Source organism: Parasteatoda tepidariorum, chromosome 1 (genome assembly GCF_043381705.1).
Source record: "Parasteatoda tepidariorum isolate YZ-2023 chromosome 1, CAS_Ptep_4.0, whole genome shotgun sequence".
Taxonomy (NCBI): Eukaryota; Metazoa; Arthropoda; class Arachnida; order Araneae; family Theridiidae; genus Parasteatoda; species Parasteatoda tepidariorum.
In genome coordinates this window covers 77,677,191-77,700,091 of record NC_092204.1, presented here as the reverse complement: position 1 = coordinate 77,700,091, position 22,901 = coordinate 77,677,191, and the positions used below count along the sequence as shown (strand labels likewise).

At 28.9% G+C, this 22,901-nt stretch overlaps 1 long non-coding RNA gene across 1 annotated transcript in view; it reads right to left on the bottom strand.

Annotated features, from left to right (window-relative positions):
- Window positions 1–13,459: 13,459 nt before the first annotated feature.
- The window catches only part of LOC122269693 (uncharacterized), a 64,428-nt gene continuing 54,986 nt past the window's right edge, over window positions 13,460–22,901 (bottom strand). The window contains exons 2-3 of the long non-coding RNA XR_011637096.1: window positions 16,433–16,489; window positions 13,460–13,738 (exon numbers count right to left, since the gene is read on the bottom strand). This is a non-coding gene — a long non-coding RNA (uncharacterized lncRNA). The remainder of the gene's footprint in view (window positions 13,739–16,432; window positions 16,490–22,901) is intronic.

The following is a 22,901-nucleotide window of genomic DNA, read 5'->3' as shown; positions in this document are numbered from 1 at the left end:
CAGAGGTGAACATAATTGAGGGGGACATATACCCATCCTCTTCTCCTCCAGCTACGCCCATGAGACTAAGCAATTGCTGGCGAAAGCATTGACAAAACTCTCTTTAGCTAACTCGACGGCAAGGGTCTGGAACCCATAATCTGTCTACCAATGGGTATGTTTTTCGTCATCATTGTTGTCGTTTCTTAGCGGGCGCAAGATATGAATTGATCCCGAGGAATTCGGGCCTAGATCATTTTAGCGAGAGGCTTTCGCTATATATCCTGAACTATTATTTCTGTATGACTATATGAAATCATCTTCTCCAAGAACAATTAAGCATCCCCATAGAACATAATTATGCCAGATACAAAACGTAAAATTTCGAATGTATTATATGAATTGCATTTAGTTTCACTTCGCTTAAATCGATGTCATTAAAGTGTTAATTCCTGTTAGATGTATTTCGTCTAAAATTGCCAACGAGTTTAAATTTGATATCAGTTTCATATGTCTTACAGACTATACTAAATGTTCCAACAGATAGGTGTGATGCATAATTAATTTTTATGCTTAAAAGGAATTTCGCTTTCCGATATCTGAAGCGAATTTCGATAGTTCGGTTATATACATTCTACTGTCGTTGTGACTGCAACTCAGGAAATTAAAGAATCAGATAGTTAGGCCATAATTGAGAAAAACAAAACCTTCGATTTCTAATAGTTGAAATGATGTGTGGGCGAAATAAAAGTGTTTTACAAGACATGAGTGGTTTCTAACTTTAAATCCTACAAGCTATTTCAAATGTAATCTTATAAAACTTAATTTAGTATATGATTAAAATTGGCATGATATTTGTTAACCTCAGAATTAGAAGATAAATTTTTCCATTGCTGATCTTTATCAATGCTTTTCCTCGTCTCTACACCCAAGGGCGACGGCAGAATAATATAAAAGGGGGTGCAACCCTCTAACAAACTAACCCCCCCCCAAAAAAAAATTTATTTTTTAAATATTCTGTTACTACATTTTGTTTTTTTTTATATATACTTTCATTTGTTAATTTTTTCAAGATACATTTCTTCGTTGTTAACAAGATATTTAAAAAAAATTACGAATTTCTTGAACTTGCAAATTTTGCCACTAGAAATTGTATTGATGTCGCTGACATAGCTATTGACTTTGAAGCACAAATATCTACAAACAGTAGTTTCGTATTTACTACAAACAGTAGTAATAACTGCAAACAGTAGTTCGCACGTGTTTGCGCACGCTTGGAGTCAACAATGTCTCACGAGAGATTAAGTAGTTTGTGCATGCTCAGTGTGCATAAGAAAAGAATCAAAGATGACTCAGAATTCATTGAAAAAGTTATAAGCAGATTTGGACAGCAAACAAGACGATTACAATTCTTGTTTGATTAAACAATTTTTTAATTGTTATGTACCAATAATTAATTATTTGTTTTTGAATAAAAATATTTTTAATAAAAAAAATTTATAACGAAACTGTTTTTCTATATCTTTTTAATTGTTTTTAAAAAAGCCAGGAGGGTTAGCAAGTGCACCCCCTTGCCGGCGCCTTTGGACACCATTGCTGATAATCAGCAATGGTAAATGAAAACATGTTGGAACTTAAATGAAGAAGACAGGAAGATTTAGATTTTTCCATTGCTGATCTTCATGAATGCTTTTCCTGTCTCTATACCGTTGCTGGTCATCAGTAATGGTAAATGAAAACTCGTAGAACCTAAACAAAGACAGCACAAACTGGGTAATTTTTTTAAAAATTATTCTTATGATCAGCGTTTGTTATTTAGTAGCCAAATATAAATTTTCATTATTTAATTACCAAACATATTTTTACAACTTCCTTGAATTTTCATAAAGAAAAATGTGATATTCCCTCTAAGCAGATTATCTTTACAGTTCATAATTTTTTTATAAATACAAAAGTAATGTAATAAATACTTTTAACTTATAAAAAGATTATGTTTTTTCAGTATTTTGATAGTTCTACATGTAATTTTTATTACAAACAAATATATCCTCAATATAGTTGTCTCAAAATCTTTACATAAAAAAATTCCTCACTTTTGTTATAGTTTCAGGAGTTAAGCTTCAGGTTGCATTTAATTTTGTTGCAGACAAGCTATCACGTTTCAAAAAGCAATACTAAAATAATTCTTTTAAAATTCAATAGAAAAAAGCAGAAAACAAAACAATAACTTTACAACAAAAAATAACTTGATTCGCGAGCCGCCTTGTAATTAAAATGGATTTAAAATTAAGAGAAAACAAGAGTTTTTGATTAAAAAAATATTCTTGCTTTTGACAAAAGGGGTAGGAAGTTTTGATCCATGATCTTAATATCATTTTTTTTAAAATGTAAAACGAACTTTCATATTTATTTATCTATACATTTCGCCAAATTGCGCGATATACATCCATTCATTCAGTCGACAACTCTTTTCACGATGCACGCATGCGCAATTGTTACTTCATCCCTCGTTTATTTCTCTTAACGCCATCTAGGCGACAATATCCCATCATATGATCTTTAATCCAAACGATTAAAACGGTTTATCACAATTGAAGGACAAAACCGTATACTTGTCTTCACTTTAAAGAACTATATCCCCTGATTATTTATGAAGATTGAGACGATTGTTGCTAAGAGGCATTGCTCTGAAATGATTTTTCTGACAGGCTCTGCTATAGTTATTCTATTTTTTTCTTCTTTCTTCATCTGATAAACGTCCTTGAATAAAAAATGCTGTTCTAGAAGAAAAGTTTCTTCACTAAGCTGGGAATTAATAATTTTTTTAGAAAGCAGATATTTTTTGTATTTGGATATCGATTACATTATAAAACAATATAACATTTTTTTTCTGTAATTCAGGAAAGTTTTTTCTTCACTTTAAATAAAATGATATACAAAATAGAAATAAAATAATTTAATCTTTGTCTACTGGATATCAAAATCCTTATTTATTCATTATTGATTTACCGTTTTTTAAATAGAATATTTCGCTAATTTTGCATTAACTAAAAAGCCGAATTGGAATTAATTTTCTTAGAAAGTAGCCATTCTTTATATTTGCATATACATTACATTGTAAGACAATGCAACTTTCGCAATTTTTTATTTTTGTAATTTATGAAAGCTTCCTCACATTAAATAAAGCGAAATAAAAATTTTATTAAAATAATATGATCTTCGCCTGCTGGATCACAAAATCCTTATCTATTCATTAGTATTTCACCGATTTCTTAAGAATATTTTGCTGATTTTGCATTAACTAATAAACCGATTTGCTGATTTCTCAATTCATGGATTCCTGCCATTTTATCCTTGTTCCTTTCCTCTTTTATTCATTCATTATATTAAGAACCAAACTTTAAGCTCAATAGCGATCTAGTGCCTTAAACAAACTGATGTTTAAGTAAGTGGCAGAGATATCCTAAAAACCATAATATTAAAACTACACATAAAAAAAAATCACATATAAATCATCCTATAATTTTATCATATGGTTTTAAAATAACATTTAAAAACAAACCTATCATTTCAAAATAATTAATGAGAACTGAATATTGTTTTTTTTCTTCTGTTTTTTTAAATGAGTTATTTAAAAATAGTTATAGATAACATTTTTTAAAAAATATTTTATTCAGTCTGCAAACTCAGTTATTAAACATTATCATGGATTGAGCTGCAATTCTTGTAATAAAACTATCGAAGTTTTTCAGGAAAATTTTTTTTTAAACAGCAAGTAGTTTCATTGGTTTTCAAAAATTAAAATCTTTTAGCAAAGCAAATGAGTTTTACTGTCATATTTCAAGGAAAGGGCAAAATTAAATTGAAAAATGAATTTAAGTATTTTGCCAATTTTCTTGACACTTTCCGATAAGTTATCCCCACAAAGTAAAAGCCTATTAATTTCAAAAGAGCCCAGAGCTCTTCTACAAGATGGCTTGAAATCATTTAAAAAAATTATCAATGATGTTTCTGGTGAATTGTTCTGAAATGAAAACAAACCAAAACATGTTAGAACCGACAGGATGTAGACAACAAGTCCCAAAGTTTCAAAACTGGGCACCAAGGTTTGAAATAATTTTGTCCTGCAAAAATTTAACCATTATCCATGACGAAATCAAACAAATTTTTCTTGGCCAGGTCCAAAATTCGACCTACAATTCCAAAACGGATCTAGATTTCAAAGGAAAATGACGAATAAAAATTCTTTTCACAGAAATAGATATTTATTGATATTTAATTACGTGGGAATCAATTCACCGAGTCCATCCAGATAATCGCTAAATCAAAAATTTCTGAGTCTATTCGAACAAAATACAAATTAAGAGCCAAAAATTAAGAGCCCTGCAAAAATTTAACCATTATCCATGACGAAATCAGACTAATTTTTCTTGGCCAGGTCAAAAATTCGACCAACAATTCCAAAACGGATCTCGATTTCAAAGGTAAATGACGAATAAAAATTCTATACACACAAATAGATATTTATTGATATTTAATGACTTGGGAACAAATTCACCGAGTCCATCCAGATAATCGCTAAATCAAAAATTTCTGAGTCTATTCGAACAAAATACAAATTATGAGCCAAGTTTGAGCCACAAATTTTGAACTTATTTGAATGAATGTAAATTTCTTAGCCTTTTTGGAATGTGCACTGACAATTATGATTGAAAAGCATTTGATTACTTTAGAGCCTTTTTGAAATGTGCACTGACAATTATGATTGTGAAGCATTTGATTACTTTAGAGCCTTTTTGGAATGTGCACTGACAATTATGATTGTAAAGCATTTGATTACTTTAGATAACATAAGAAACTTTAGGTAAAGTGCTAATTTAATGTGTTTGAATAGTCATTCCATTACGGGTTAAAATGTTGATGATTGATGCTTTTTTCCCCTTGTATTTTAGATTATTTTTATTCCTTATCGAACGTTAGTCATACCCTGTTTTGATCATTTTTTTCACTTTACAGTTTTTTTCCCGTTTTTTAAACATTTTGTTTATGAATTTTGAAATATATTTTTCCTATCAAAAACATTAGGTTTGAGAGTTGATTTTTTTTTCTTTCTAGATTAACGTGTTTTTTCTAAATTCATTTATTCTAAATTTCTTTCCAAATTCATTGAATATTTTTTTAATATCCTCTAAAATAAGAAATGCTGATGGACAGAGTTATTTAAGATCTAAGAGTTTGCTTTTGAAAGAAGAACAATCGTTGAATTTTAAGAATATCAAAAGACGTTCAATGCAATGCAATTCTGGTGATTGTAACTCAAAATTAGAAAGATTGTAACTCAAAATTAATATTATATTTTCCTATTTATCTTCATCAGGTACTTATTATTTGCATTTTATTCATAAATTACACATTTACTTTAATTATTACTTTATGCTTTACCAAATTTATAAAATCAAGTTATGATTCATAACTCTTTCTATTAAAAGGCTAATATAAAGCATGTTATCAAACATTTTCAGAATTTTTTTCATTTTAAGGTTTTAATTTCCTTTTTTCTGCATTTTTAAGGGCATTTTTGAGAATTTTTAGTTCATCAACATTCTAGACCTGAATATGATAAATTTTATCTCCACTTAAAGTTTGACCCTTGAATTTAGGGACATCCAACCTTTCCAGTGAATATATTTCATGAATTATTTTTTCGTAAACTAGAATAAATAGTAAATGCTTGAAATCATTGCAACATTTATTTGAAAGTGATTTTCCAAGATTATCAGGTTTTTAGAGTCTAAAGATATGTTTTAGATTTAGAAATCTAATTAATAAATGAAAAGTTATGTGTTACTTTTTTTATATTGTACATTCTGTACTTTAACATGAAATAAAAATATTTTTAAAAAAGACGTTTAGGAATAGCCTAATATAATATTATATCTATAAGAAATCATTAAATGATAAAAATTAATATTATATCTGAAACAACTCTTTAAAATCACCGTTAAAATTTGAGCTTAGAGTGATGATGATTAATTTAAAGAGCTTTGATTGTTTAGAAAAAAAATTTTATTTTGAAAAAAAATTTATATTTTAAAGATGACAAGTATGTTTTTAAATAATCTAAATTTGAACATTAAAGGATACAACTTTAAATTGATGTCCAATAGATGTTCGTAATATATTTTATGAAATGTTCTTGAATTTTATGAAATTAAATTATAATTGACATAAGCAAAATTGGACTTTCTTTCTAACTTATTTCTCAATTGATCATTACCAATCTTTGCGTAAGCAATGAAAATTTAATGAAAAAAATAATAGATTGACTGAATGAAAGTTGATAGTAAATCTTGAAAATTACACAAACATTTCAATCAATAAAAGTAATGTAAGCTGTTATTTACTTTGATAGGAACATTATCTAATCGTTTCATTTAATGAGGTTTCGTAAACATGCACCATTTTACGACTCCTCTATATTCTTGGAAATAGTTAATCACTTTGTATTTCAGACACAGACCTTTTTATTTATATTTATTTCCTGAATTGAGTCATCATTTCTTTAGTCTGTCGAACTTTCCCTTCTAATTCATTTGAACACTGTATTAGAAAATGAGATTTTTTTTTTCCGTTAAAAGATTGATTTACAGATGAAGTGATTAGACAACCGGAGTATTTTTTGAATTCATTTTTTTCTTCATATTTTTGGGTGTTTAATTGTTGAAATTTTGATTAAATAAAAAATTAGTCAGTGTAATACCACCCAAAATATATTGAAGAGTTGTCATTCAAAAATTTTTAAATGCGAAGGGGAGAAAAAATGAAGCGTATATTGGTTTAATTTTGAAACCTACTCAAATTCCACCGAAAGGAAGCCTACTAGGAAAGAAGAAAAAAGCACTTTCCCTTGCCACACGCTACGAAAGGATACGTAATGAAGAGTACGCAAACATATTAATAGGAGATGTAATATGAGATTAGAGATCACGGGGTCACGCAAGTGTGATCTTGAGTTGCTAGAGTCAGAAAGGCTTGTTTCATGTATGATGCCATGGACCATGAAAGGAGACGTGTGCGATCACGTTAATGTGATCATGGTCCTGAAAGGGTTAATATGATCTATTAAACAGTTGATTTCATGAGTGGATCTCGATTAGATCACTCTCGTAAGCCAGATTATACCTGAGAAACGTCCATTATTTATTAGTAACATCAAGGCGTTGCTAAGCAACAACCATGCATTGTTTAGTTAGGGTATATATTTCCAACAAAGAACATCAACAACGTCAGATATTTGACAGATGTTGGTTCTATTGTTAAGTAACGTAAATCTAGCTGCACAACAAGTACAACAACATAATGCTTGTATGTATCACATACTAGGTTGTAAAATAATTTTGAATTTTATTTTTTGTTATTGTTGAAACGTTTGCACTGTAAGAAACTGATACTCAATTCTCACGAAATTTTCTTCGTTTGCGACGAAACCGTTTCCTGTTATATACTCAGAGTGAACATTTCGTCAAAGTCACGAAATAACTATCGTTACTTTTTCGAAGAAATGCATTTCGTCAACTGTTAAGAAATATTTCGTCATTCTTTTGGTCTAAAAAAATGATAAATAAAATAATAATAAGAATATAACACCAGGCACTGGTGGTACTTATCAGGGCTCTCTTGGGTCAGGGAGAACAGGGAATACTAAGGTAATTTTAACTCTAAAAAACAGTCAGCGGTCAGTCAATAGTCAGGGAAAGTTGCAATTTTTTACAAAACCCAGAAAATCACACAGAGGGAAAAATCATATAGTGGAAAAAATCATATACTGGAAAAATCGAATAGAGGGAAAAATCATTTACAAGGGAAAATCATATACGGGGAAAATAACCAGTCTTAGAATTTTCATCAACAGTAATCAGTTACTGAGATTCGAGGCAAATAATTCTAACATATACTACAATTATTTCATAAAACTTCGGTTTTTTGTGAAACTTTTCCATGTTTCCATTCTCATCATTCTCTTATACGTTTTTGCTCACTAAATTTTATATTTGGCATTACAAATAAAAAAAATTCAAAGTTTTCTGATGAAAAATTGCATGATACAGATCAAATATGGTATGGATTTTCATTGAAATTTACCTGATATACCTGGAAAAGTTAAGGAATTTTTCTCTGAAGTTGAAAGGGAATCCTGGTATCTAACGAATCTAAGGTTCATGGTATCTAACGAATGGTAGACAGAATAGCGAGATAAATTACGAAGCCGATACATGCTAGTAGGGGAAAAATGAGCGCTATACCCCACTTTCAAAGTTGATGACCTCTTATACTACAGTGTTATAGGAGGAGAGCTTCACTTCACTTCCTCAGTATGGACGAGAGTTCAACCCCACTAATAAGTTCTTAGTAGGGATGACGCAGAATGGTTTGAACTAAACAAACGCTTCTTAAAAATTTTGGCCATTTATTTCTTCACAACTATGGGTATATATGAAAAATTTGACGATAACTTTTAAATCTGAAACAAGATTCAAATGAATTTCTGATTAGAAAAAGTTATAAAAAATTCGCAAAGCTTCCGCCTTTATGATTATATACATGCTCTTAACGTGGCATTGTTTGGACTAAAAATTGCTTCTTAAAAACTTTAATTTCATATTTTTACAGGTATTCGTGAAAGAATTGACGCCAATGTTTTAATCTTAATCAAGTTTTAAATGAGTTCCTCATTGCAAAAATGTATTAAAAAATTCTCAAATTGTCCTCCTTTTCGTTACACATATGCTCTTAACACATCATTGTTTGGAATAAACAAATCCTTCTTAAAATTTCTGATCACTTATTTCTTGACACATATGGGTATTTTTGGAAAAATTAATACTCACTTTGTAATCTGGAACGAGTGTCAAATGATTTCCACATTGCAAAAAATAATGAAAAAATTGTGATATATCCTTCATTATGTTAACTATATAAATGCTCTTAACGTAGCATGTTTTGGACTAAATATATGCTTCTTAAAAATTATGGGTATTTATTTCTTCACATATCTGTGTATTTTTGAAAAATTTGACTCTTACTTTATAAGTTGTTCAATTGTAACAAGTTTTCAATTGAATTCCTCACATCCAACAAAGATAAAAAATTTGCAAAGAATCATCTAATATGCTAAATATAAATATGCTCTTAACGTAGTATTGTTTGGAGTAAACAAATCCTTCTTTAAAATTTTGAGTACATATTTCATGACACATATGGGTACTTTTGGAAGAATTGAGATTCACTTTGTAAGTTGTGAAAAGTTTCAAATTAAAATTCTTATTGTTAATTTTTTTTAAAATATTTGCAACATAAACTATATTATGTAAACTATATATATGCTCTTTACATAGCATGGTTTGCACTAAACAAATGCTTCTTAGAAATTTTGAGTATATATTTCTTCTAATCTATGAGTATTTTGGAAAAATTTGATACTTTGTAATCTGAAAAAAGTTTTAAATGAATTTCTCATTGCAAAAAATTATTAAAAAAATTCCCAAGTGTTCTCCTTTATGTTAACCATACATATGCTCTTAACGTGTCATGATTTAGATGCTGGCATGATCAAGAAAGCTTCTAAAGTTTAAAAACTACTCACAAAGGAGAAGAAATAAATACCCAAAATTTTTTAAAAGCATTTGTTTAGTCCAAAACACACTAAAGTGCATATAATTAAAAAAAATAGAGAACAAAAATGGAAATTTTTTATAATTTTTTGCGATGAGAAATTAGTGATATAAAAGTGAGTGTAAACTTTTTCAAAACTACCCATTTATGTGAAGAAATATGTACCCAAAATTTTTAAGAAGTAATTTTCAGTTCTAACAATGCTACGTTAAGAGTATGTATATAATTAACAAAATGGATGGCATTTTGCAAATTTTTTTAATAATTTTTTGCAATGAGGATTTCATTTGAAATTTGTTTCAGAATACAAAGTAAGCGTCAAATTTTTTAAAAATACCCATAGATGTGAAAAACTAAATACCCAAAGTTTTTAAGAAGCTTATTTTCAGTCCAAACCATGCTCCGTTAAGAGCATTAATATGGTTTACATAATGAAGGATATATTGCAATTTTTTTATAATTTTGTGCAATGAGCAAATAATTTAAAACTTGTTCCAGATTACAAAGTTAGCGTAAATTTTACCGAAAATACCCATATGTGTCAAGAAATAGGTGATAAAAATTTGATTAAGATTAAAACATTGGCGTCAGTTCTTTCAAAAATACCCGTATATGTCTAAAAGTATGAACTCAAAGTTTTTAAGAAGCAATTTTTAGTCCTAACAATGCCTCGTTAAGAGCATACATGTAAATATAAAGGCGGACACTTTGCGAATTGTTTTGTAGCTTTTTCCAATCAGAAATGCATTTGAAACTTGTTTCAGATTAAAAAATTTGCGTCAAATTTTTTAAATTTACCCATAATTGTGAAAAAATAAGTGCCCAAAATTTTTACGAAGCATTTGTTTAGCTCACACGATGTTACGTCATCCCTACTAAGAGCTTATCAGTGGGGTTGAACTCTCATCCATACTGAGGAAGTGGGTGTAGCACTCATCCTGTAGATGAGAGGTCATCGATGCGAAGAGAGGTGAAGCGCTCATCCTATAACACTATAGTAAGAGAGGTCATCAACCCTAAAAGTGGGGTGTCACTCTTATTCTTCCCTTATTAATGCCGATTCGAACTCAGGATCTGCCTGGTATTAGACCAAATCTACCCTCATATAGGACGGTAGCCTAGTTTCGTTCTTGCATTTCCGATTGCCTAGTTTGTCATTCTAGTTAGCAATGGCCCACGATAAGCTTTGATTAAGTTCTAAGTGGAAAAAATATTTTCATCATATATTTGAGAGCATTGAGTCTCAGATCAAAGAAATGATTTTCAACATCAACATTCAGCTCAAGAATTGTTGAATCTTCAAAAGTGAGGGTTTTATTTTTGAGATCGGATCGTTGTTAATGCTTTTCCTCTTAATCTGACAAGTGACACTTAAGCTCCAAAAAGTCTCTGACAGCATAAAAATCCGCAACATAAGGGGGATCTGAGGTAAGATACACCTCAGAAAGTCCAATAAACCAGAATATGTTCCAGGAAAACTAGTTGAACACAGCATTTTTTGCAAGTATTGATGATCTTTCTGCCTCCCTCAATAGTATGGCACTTAAGATGGCCAACTTGGTAATTTGGCAAAAGCAATCTGGGTTCCTCGGTAGAATTTAATGTCCAGTAGTGTACCAGGGGATCTGAGAGTGTGAAATAGCTCAATCAAATCATCTAAGTCTTTTGGTAGTACTCTTGTTTCATAATGTCACCAAACAATGTTTAATTACCCAATGATCGGCTAAACGGCATACGATGTTCATTTCACAAACTAGACATTGTTTAAATGTGTGGCGGGCCGAAAATTGTAGTGACCCAGAGCAAACTTCTTGTTTAGAGGCTTCAGAAAAGAGGTATGTTATCATAGGAGGGGTGTGTAAAATATCCCAATTTAATTAACATTGGAAAGAGACTTATTTTTTAAAAATCCAAGTCCACATTTTAAATGCATTTTTATAAAGAAAGATCCTTTGAAATTATCCTGGATATAAACTAGTTATTTTCAATAAAAATTCCAATTTTTTTCTTTAAATGTAAAAAATAATTAAATTTTACATGTAAAAAATAATTAAATTTTACATCTTCTTTCTTACTAATTTTTATTTATTTTATAACTTTTTGATGACATATAATTGGTACAAGTAGCACTTAAATAAGGAAAAACGCACACAATTAATGTTTAAGGAAAGAAAAATTAAAATGTAATCACAATCTCACGAAACGTTATTGAGGAAAGCAGAATTAAGCATATCAGAATCATCATATTTCTGGACAAAAATTTAAGATTTCCTATTAACATTTTTCAACTCCTATCTTTTTCTTTCTGTAATCAATAAAGGTTACCTTATGTGCATTTTTTTTACAAGGATTACAGAATTTTTTTTTAAGGTTGGCCATTTAGATTGAATTTAAGCTGTATTCTCTAAAAAAAATACACAATTCAAACTAAATTTACAAACTTGAATGCTTATAAAGTAGTTGTTATCTTTTTTCTAGCTTAATAAATTTAGTAGCTTTTGTCCTGATTTTCCTCATAAATATTTCTTGAACTTTCTTCACCAAACTAAATCTTTATGCCAATAACATTTCGGCGCATGTTTTCCTGGAAAAGTGATGAAATTCTTCCTAATCTTTTGATAATAATGAGACGATTAACAAAGTTACTCACTCTCTCTCCCTTGAGTGAATCATGGGAGTTACATAAACACATCATCAATCATCAAACTTTCTTAAGTGAGAAATTGCTTGCTTTGATGAAAGGGTTATCTCTTTTTAACTTTTAAGAAGTCTCTATTATCTGGCTTATGAAGGATAACAATAGATTTCAACACATTAAATCAATACTATATTTAATTTTGCACGTTAAGTCATACTATATTTAACTCGATACATTAAACCATACTATATTTCATTTCACCCATGAAGTCACGATATATTTTATTCTACAACCTATAAATTGAATTATACGATGCATATTAGATCATATAGTCTTCAGTTTTTCGCATTACTACATTTAATTTCACACATTAAGCCATACTATATATAATTCTATACATTAAACCATACTACATTTAGTTATATACATTAAGTCATACTATATTTAATTCTATACATTAAACCATACTACATTTAATTATATACATTAAATCATACTATATTTAATTCCATCCATGAAGTCCCCATATATTTTATTCTGCAACCTATAAATTGAATTATACGATACATATTAGATCATACAGTCTTTAGTTCTTCGCATTACTACATTTAATTTTACAAGTTAAATCATACTACATTTAATTCTATACATTAAACCATACTATGTTTAATTATATACATTAAACAATACTATATTTAATTCTATACATTAAACCATACTATATTTAATTCTATACATTGAACCATATTATATTTAACTCCACTTCTTAAGTGATAGTATATTTTATTCTACAACCTAAAAATTATATCATATGATACATATTATATCAAACAGTTTTTAATTCTTCCCATTACTATATTTAATTATACACATTAAGTCATACTATATTTAATTCTATACATATTAAATCATACTATATTTAATTCTATCATATTTAGAGATGGTGAAATATCGATATATAGTGAAGTATCGATACCTTTATTTTGACTACAATCTTTTGATATATCGCGAATTTCATGTCTTACGATAAATATTTTATGTGATATATTCATAAAGTACGATAATATAGTGATTATTATACATAATAATAACTATAGAATATGATAATATCACGTTTTATGTTTGAACTTTTATTAAATTAGCTGAATTTCCGTTCTTCGTACGGGGTGAAAGAAAATAATCAATTAATAAAACAGTACAATATCGAACAGTACAACCAATAAATCAAAAGTACAAAACGAAATCATTCACATAACTGAAAATTATATACCGACACAATTTATGAAGATGAAATAATTCTTTTTTTCAATTTTTCCTTTGTGTTTAATCAGTATTTTTGTCTGTCCTTGTCACGGAACGCTATTTCGAACTTCTTATATCTTCAAAAACATTGATGCTAGTGCTGTGAAATACGGGTTTTGAATTCCAGGAGCAATTTTAACCCCGATCCTAAAAGTCGTTTTAAAAATTTAATTAGTCCTTATTGGAGAGATGTTTGAAAAATTATTTTTTCACGTTAGTTAAACATTATCCATTGTTATAATTAAAATTGTAAACGATTATGTTTATGAGTTTTTTGCACGTTCTTTAAGGTTTAATTATTTTTTCCTCATTCATCAACATGAATAGCATGTGTTTCGGTTCAACGTCATTGAATTAGTTATTTCTAAAGTTGTCTGAAACCAAGTGTTTATCTTGTTTATTGTTGGGTTTTGTTAAACGTGTTTCCATAAAGCTAAATATAAAAACCTCTATCTTTAGTTTCCATCTACTCTATCTACTTCATTAATAACAGAGTAGATAAGCAGAATTGATATTCTGTACGTAGCTCATTGTTTTCTTTCGATTAGAACCAATTACAAAAATTAATTAAGCATCATTAACGTCAATGGCGACTTTTTATATACCTCTTAAATGAATTAGTACTATTTCTTTATTAAATTTGCTTTCCTGTGCCTAACTTAGTTTTTTATTTCAATTTTGGTTGATTTTCAGTTATTTAGTTTTATGGAAACAAGTTTTAAAAGCATAACTTTACACAAAACAAACACGTGATTTCAGAAAACTTTAGAAAAACTAAAAGTTAGGTGGCCTGCTAATGGCACCTAGTTAAAAATGATTATTTAGTTTATCTGACATAACGATCAAGAGTAATTAAAGTTCAATAAATAACTTTTATGATCAAATATCACTATTATAGAACTTTTGATCAAGTTAAACTTTGCTGATGTTATTGACATCATCAAGACGCGTTTCTTGAAGTTTCTCCTGGTCCAACTATCTACAGCGCCCTCTAGAAGCACTTAACGGTATCAGTTAATTGATTCTGTAGATGAGAATAGTTGACACTTTACGGTATATTATGTCTTGGTCATATTTTTTTAACTGCTTCTGTATTGTCGCAGGAATGAGTAATAATTCTTTGTGACTTATTCTTAGTGTTTTAAAGTAAATAAAATAAATTATTAAACGATTATAAAGAACTTTATGAATTTAATTAAAAATAATAAAAGAAAACGATAAACTCATCAATCTAACTGATAGTTAAGCTTTTTGCCGCCAGGCTGTTACCACTTTGGCACACATCTATAAAAAAGTGTCGTCTTTTTATGTGCTCTATTATTAGAGTGGAAACTCTGATATATTTTTGTTTAATTTTAATTTAAAACCAAAATGTTGACTAATACTAAACCAATCAAAAAAATTTCATTTTTAAAAGTGTCCCTCGAACGATCTAAATTAAATTTTTAAACAAATCTTAGGATCGAAGGCTAAAACTATCCCTTTCACCCACTGTCTGAATTTCAGGATGCTTCCGCAAAACCGTTTGGTATATGTAGGTGGATTGGATTGATAGTTGATTGGATAGTTGAAAGTTAAATATTCAGTTCTAAAAGATACTTTATTTAATCATTTTATGAAGTGCTCTTATTAGAAAGCATTTCTTCATTAATACAATATATAATGCTGGATTGTCCAAATTATTGAACATTATACTTAATCCCCTGTCTTGAAATAGACTGATTTACAAATATTTTTTATTAATTAATAACAATGTTAAACGTTCGAATTTATTACAAAGTGCCCTTATTTGACATTAAGACAATTCTTTATTAATAAATTCTTATTCTGATTATTTAAATTAATGACACTTTTAACAGTGTAAGGAAGTAACTCAATACAGATATTTTTATTAAGGTATTATTTATTAAATAAAGTGTATCATTACTTCCATGTTTTCTTTCTTGTGAACTGCTCTAATTTAAGGATATTTTTTATTAATTATTATGAAAATTTTTCATATAATTAATAACTACCCATCATTGTATAAGTATTAACACAGTCATATTTAATAAATTAAAACTACGAAAATTCCTATTAAAGCTTTTACAAAAATTTGTGGGAAACTTTTTTGTTACAATGGTAAAAGTATATTGAAAAATACATTCACACTTTCGATTAGAAAAAAGGAAAAATTTTCCCAACTTATAAAATTATTTTATTAAAAACCTTTATGACCAATAACAATTATAATACAATAAATTAAATGTAATTAAAAAATATTTTAATGTAAGAAAAATAACACTGTTTTTCGAGCGAACTTAAAAATCATTGGAAAATCAAGAATTGCAACGATTTCAAATAGTTGATTTGTTATGAACTTTATCTAAATGTATTTAGAAACCTGTAAAATCTTATATTTAATGATCAAAAATATTTTTTTTTAAATAATTGTAAAAGAAAATAACTATGTAAGATTACGAAAAAGCCTGATTATTAGTGATATAAGTGGCATTTTGACATTTAAATTAACAGGTATATAAAATAACAATATGGGTTGAGAGTTGTAACAAATACTATTAAATACAATGTTTCAAATTCTTTGCAGTAATAATGCAGAAGAAATATAGTAATACAAATTAAATTATTTTGTGCTGAGTGTAGCACTGGAACTTGTATGATATTTTTAATTCTAACATAAAATATGTTTGTTGTATCCTTAGTTTTAGCCTTTTATTCTTATCATGACAAATCTTTTATTATTTTTAATATTGTTCCTAATAATCATATTAACTTGAATAAGGTCATTTTAAAATCCATAGTTAAGACTTTTGAACTTGAAGTTTGTGAAGCACTACTTACCGGGTTCTCGTACATCGTCTTCTCAGCAAGCACTAAAGTTAGTCAGTATTGCAAAACCTAACAACAGGTCCTCTTTATTTTCACATATTTTATTGTAGATCATAATAGAATAATTCACTTTAGATTAGTTTCAAAGTGAACATTTTCACGGGAGGATAAAGCATCCAATATTTTGAGGGTCAGAAATCCAAAATCGTCAAAAAAAGGTCTGTTTATCCAAAGAAAGTACGTTTTTGTGTCTGATTTCGCAAGCTGAAATATTATTTAATGATATTATATGATTATGATATTATAGGAAATATTATTATACTAATTAATAAGTATATTTGAGGTCACTCCCTTCATGAACATCCGATCATTAGATCCAAAGTTTTTTGGGGTGGTTCATTTATTTTTTTGCGCACTGTATGCATTTTCGTTAGTTATATTGCTCTCGTAATTTAACATTTGAATTTGACTGATACGAAGATAACGAATAAACTAAATTCTTCTTTAGGAAGGAAAGATGTTTTGTTTAATTTAATTATTTATAAATTACTTTGAATGTTTTGTTTTTTTACTTCTTAGGGTGAAAAATGAAATTTTTTTTTAAATGTTTGCAGAAAAATTCATTTAGATGCAATTTAATGATGTTTTTACAATAGTAATAAGTAATTAAGAATTATTTAAATTAGTTTATTTGTCATTTACAAGCATCACTAAATGATTATAACGTTTTTTTAAAATTTATTTTTAAATTATTTATGTGAATGACCGGCCCAAATACATTTTCAAATCAAGAATCATATACAAAAGCTTAAAATTTGCTGCATTTGTAACTAGTAAAAATACCAATGCGAATAGCCAGCTTGAAGGCTGGTTAGTTGCAGAAAATTAACATCATAAAATCGAAAAACGACAAAATGTACGGCTTGCGCGTCAGGAATCTAGAATAATTCATTACAAGTTGAAAAATTTGTCAATAGATGGAATTGCTGATACGAACTTCTTTGAAAATTTCCACTGCAACTCATATGATTCCAACTGAAATATTGGGGTAGGTAACTGTTATTTATTTATTAATTTATTTATTTTTGTCCACTGACACCACATTATAGCTGTTATTTTGATAGCTTTATAGCTTCTATCAGTCAGCAGCGCCATCTATTTATGCACTTTATAACTAATTTGGAAAATTGGCAAGAAGAAACACCCTAAATAGAACAAGCAAACCATACATTGCTATCTCCTTTCATTTATTTGTCTTTAACTAATTTTTCACACAGTCGGTCATTTTTAGGACACAGGACACTCTGTAATTTGTAATAATAGGTGCCATATTTTATTTCGTCTTTTTTTATCAGCAAATATATTGAAAATGGAGTTTTTTCTTAAAAGAGGAAACATTTTTCTGTAATCTTCTCTTTAACAAAAATTACGAAATCATCTACTTGAATTAGGTTGATTTGATATGGATAATTTGATCAACTTCAAGATTACGAAATCTGTTATAGAGTGTGTGATGTCATATATCAATCAATATACTTTCGATAAGTTATATACAGCAAAAAATATCCGTATCTAATCAAGAAATTTTCTCAAAATATCATTAGTTCATCGTTACAAATGCAAGATTTAAATATCTGATATGAAAGAATATATGATAGAAAACTAAAGATCGAGGTCATTAAAAAAAGAAATGTACTTATTTAAAAATCCTCTCATTACTTAATTGGTTCAATTAAATCAAACCACTAGTGGCCATTTTTATTCATATGCGATCTGATCAGTAAAATAATTATTAATTTAATTTTATAACCGTCGTTGAACAGCTGACCCAATTTAGGGTTTACGCGCCCCAATGTTCAACTCCGTAGTCTTGTAATTTTGAAACCAATTTACGACAAGGGAACTCCTGGATCAAGTATTGAGAGAAATTTGCCTTTGTGAAGGACTTTTGATAGAACTAAACGGCATCAGCGTTACATGAGGAAAAACTCCTACTGTTAACTTCACGGTAAGGGGATTCTAACCCATGATCTGTCCACGTTTGAGAATATTTACGTCAGCCCTGTGATCGTTGCGAACCGAGTTCGGAATTGGAATAGACCAACCATAGTTGAGATTCGATTCTGGTTCACCTATTTAGTATATAATACTATTTGCATGAGATAATAAAAGAGTTTTTAAGAACAATGTGCAAAATAAAAAATAAATACAAAAGCAGGTCACAGCACGATTTTCATATTTATCGATGCAATTTGAATAGTTAGAGCGTGTATGTTAATACAGCTAATTATTTTCTGCAGACGATCTTCACCTTACGAAATCAGACTCAAAAACGTTCTTTCTCTAAACCTAAACTAAGATATCTTTTTTTCGCTCTTTTTTTTTTATACCAATTGTGATTCTTAGTTCTAAAAATATGGTTGAAGTAGTTTTGTCAGGAGAGCGTTCGAAATTTAGTAACCTTTAATGTTATCACTCCTCTGGAACTACTAAAGGGAATCAAAAATTTTCTCGCAATTGTAAAACTCATTTCTCAAAAAGTATTTCTTTACAAAAAATATTTTTTAATAATTATTTATTATATTTTATTATTTAGTTTAATAATGGATGAAATTTTGAGGAGAACAGGTTAAATAATTCGTGAAAAATTAAAATTTAAAAATATGACGTTTTGAAGTTAAATATATTCGGTCATTTTTTATTCACTGTACATGAATGCATAATTCTTTTTGTACGAGGGATATTTATTTTTATTATTTAAAAAATCTAACTGGAAAAAAAAGTTTCAATTAGAATTAGAAACTTCTAAAATTTCTTTACTATAAGTGTTTTTGCCAATTTTCACAAAGTGCACCTTCTCTTTTGATACAATAACAAGATCCAAAAAAATATTTTTTTTTAAATTCTGAAATATATGAATAATTTGGATAGAGCTTTCAGACTTTACAAAAAAAAACAATAATAAAAAGTACAAATGTTGTTAAAACAGAAACTATTTGAACAGAAATTTAGTCATTATTTCATAAATCATATGAACTGTTAAGGTATTACAGATTCGGTTTCCTATTTTTCACGGCTACGGAACTTAAAATGATCTATCATCTTTTGGCGGAACCCCAACCATATAAATAAAATTCATTAGCAGCCATGAACATATTGACCACAAAAAAAAACAATTATTTGAATAATATTTAATGTGAAGAATTAATTTTTTTTTCTGTAATCGTTTTATCAATAAAACTCTAAAAATAATAGGTTTTATGCCTAATATTTGAATTTGCCGGCCTGGAGTGGTATCTTGTATTTTTTTTTTAATTATTTTTGGTGTAACATTAGCTGAAAATGAAATAAATAAGTTATATGGTTTTCGAAAAAGAGCTTTTATAAATGTTGAGAATAGTTATCAAAGACACACAATTTGTTATACTTGAATTTGATCGTTTTATTTTCAAAAGTTCGACGAGAAATATCGATGCAATTTTTTTTTTTATAAATTTCAGCATTTTTTTTTTACTGATATTTTAAATTTATTTTGCAAAAATAACCTAACTATCAAAGAAATTATGGTTTATTGTTTTATTTAAAATATAATTACAAGTTTCAAGAATTTTAATTCTGAGAGCCTCTTTTATCCTTCCGCGGAGTCCCAGGGTTCCGGGGGAACGCCATTTGGGAACCATTGTTATAGATAATTTAATAAATGTCAGACGGTTTCCACCAGATTATTTTTCCTTACTGCATTTTTTATCTATAGATGTATCTTTTATGTAAGTTTCTTTCATTGTGACATAATTTTTTAATGATATAATAAAAGTTATTCGTAACCTTTTTTAAGTTAATTTTTCAGTAACCCTTTCCTCTGCTGATAAAATTTATTTGATCAAAATATATCATTCTACGGAAAGAATGGCATAATATATTATATGACAATATTACGAAATTAATAATAAATAACTGAAAATAAGACGACAGCTATAAATCTTGGAAGTTTCCACAAAAAGACGAGGAACTCAACACAACTCTTCTGCAAACGATTTATGATCCAATAAAACAAGTGTTCTATTTATTCATTCGCAAACGATAACTGAGTCTGAAAACGGTAATTTTTAACGGTATAAAATTTTGTTGAGGGAAACTGGATTTTGCAGTTTATGATTAAAAAAGGTAAATAAGGAAAGGGAGAACACAAATAGGAAGAATAGGAGATGGGTAAATTATTCGACCATGAGATGAAGCAACGTTGCTTTTATATGGCTGGCTGGTTGCTTGTCGCCTTATGTTTTCGTTTATTAAATGAATGAATTCTGGTTCTCAAGGTTATTCCTTATTATTCTAATCAGAATTCATCACACGCCCATGCCAATATCATTCATTCGTACAGCTGCACTTGCTTTCAGAATAAGAATTTCCTTATTCGCGAGATGGTTAAATAATATCTATAATATTTTCATTGGTTTTGCTACTTGAAATATTTTAAATGGCAAAACACACACTGATTTAAAAATACACGAATCTCAAAAATTGGTTGACGGAAAAAATTCTGCAGGAAAAAAAGAACTCTTTAACAATTATATGAATTTAACGACGGATTCCATTCAAGTAGTAGAGGCTAAGTTTAATGTAATGAAATATTCATTCGAATATGATAAATTTTTTTTATTAAAATGACAAACAAGGATTAATTTGAAGTTTCCTCTAAATTTCAATAATTGTACTTTTTGTTTTATGAGAATTGCACACGTACAAACTAGTGATTTGTTTTTAAAAAAATGCGTTAAAATTAAAAACTTCATTTTTATTAGAATTTTTAACGTATCCCAACATTAACCTCTGGGAGACATTAGCATTAAAGATATTAGTTGAAGAGTTTAAGTTTGTTAAAGTGTCAATCTGCTTATATAGAGCCGATTTAAAAAGGCTTGTTGATTCATGCATTTTATAAAACAATGCTGTTACATGTTCTGGAAATTTTAAACAAATTCTAGAATATTCACCAATTTTTGAAAGAAATATTTAATCACCTTATAATAAATATTGAATCGCATTAAATTCGGGCTAAGCGGCCCAAATCATACCATTTGTAAAATCATTTAATTGTTAATTTAATCTTCATTTTCATTTTGTTTTCACCCTTCATTCCTTAATTTAAATTTATTGCGAAATTCTTTTCTACATAAAAACCAAAAACGTTGAGTCAAATAAATTGTATGTAAGTAAATATAATGAAAGGGAGGTACATATATAAAAAATGTAATCATACTGAAAATGAAGACTACTGTAATTTGGAAAATTTTGTTTCCTGAACAATACAGAGAACATTCTCCTTGCTATTGGAAATGGAGAAATAGGTTTTAAAGAACATTGCTAATACGATGTAGATTAGTGCTCACTAACCTTTTTCATTACCGCGGACTGGTCAACGTCTGATAATTTTACCGCGGTTCACAGGGGTGGGGAAGTTGATTGTTTATATTTTAGATTTTTCTTATTTAGTAGCTTTCATCTAATTATATTTATACGTGCCTTCAAAATAGAATACAGTTAAACCACAAAATTAATAGAAAATTATTTAACATTTTTACTAAATGGAACGTTAAATAAATTAGAGCCCTGAGCTTATTTTTATGCAACGAAGTGGTTCCATCATGAGAAATAGGAGACAATGACATCCGAAGTGTATTGTTTAGGCCCAGTTTATTCCGTTGTTTTGTTTTGGATGCTGTCGCTTCAGAAAACCTCGCTTCAGATAGGCTATGGAAAATGGCAGTAGTATTTAAGCACCGTGATGGAAATCTCAGGGTACTCCGCTAAGACTTTAATCCAGAACACAGACAGAGTTGTTGTCTCACACGTAGTTTTAAGGCTACCGTTATTTGCAATCCCCATCAGTAGATCTTCTGGCACAGACATGCTAGATTGGCCTGATTTGCTAAAAAATGGGTAGTGTGCTCGTGTGTCTTTTATGGCTTGTAAGTAATGCTTGAACTCTTTTAAAAGAAAAGACAGGCGATCGTGTACCAACTTGGAGAATGAATGTATAGGCTCAGAGTGTCGCCCAATAATGTATTAATGATTGAAACATGCCCAAACTGTCTCTCTTCACGCGCTGTTCCCTCAACTCCAGTTTGATTTTCAATGCAACTACTTTGTCAGCGAATTTGAAAACAGTTATCATTTTCTCCTGAAGGCACAGTTTGAGTTGATTGAACAGTCCGAATATGTCACACAGTTAAGCCAAATATGCGACCCATACCTTGTCACTATCAAAGTGTCACTCATCACTTCCCCGATTAGCGATTTTTCTCCGGATAACCATGTGTGCAAGAGAAGGCATCTGTACTCTTCGTCCATTTCCTTAACTCACAAAACTGCCCAAACAGGCACGAGTTAAGAGCGTATACTTTGATATGTTTATTAACCTTAATGGCATCAATCAATGTTAAGTTCGAGTGACATTTTTCGGGTTACCAGCACTTCCCTG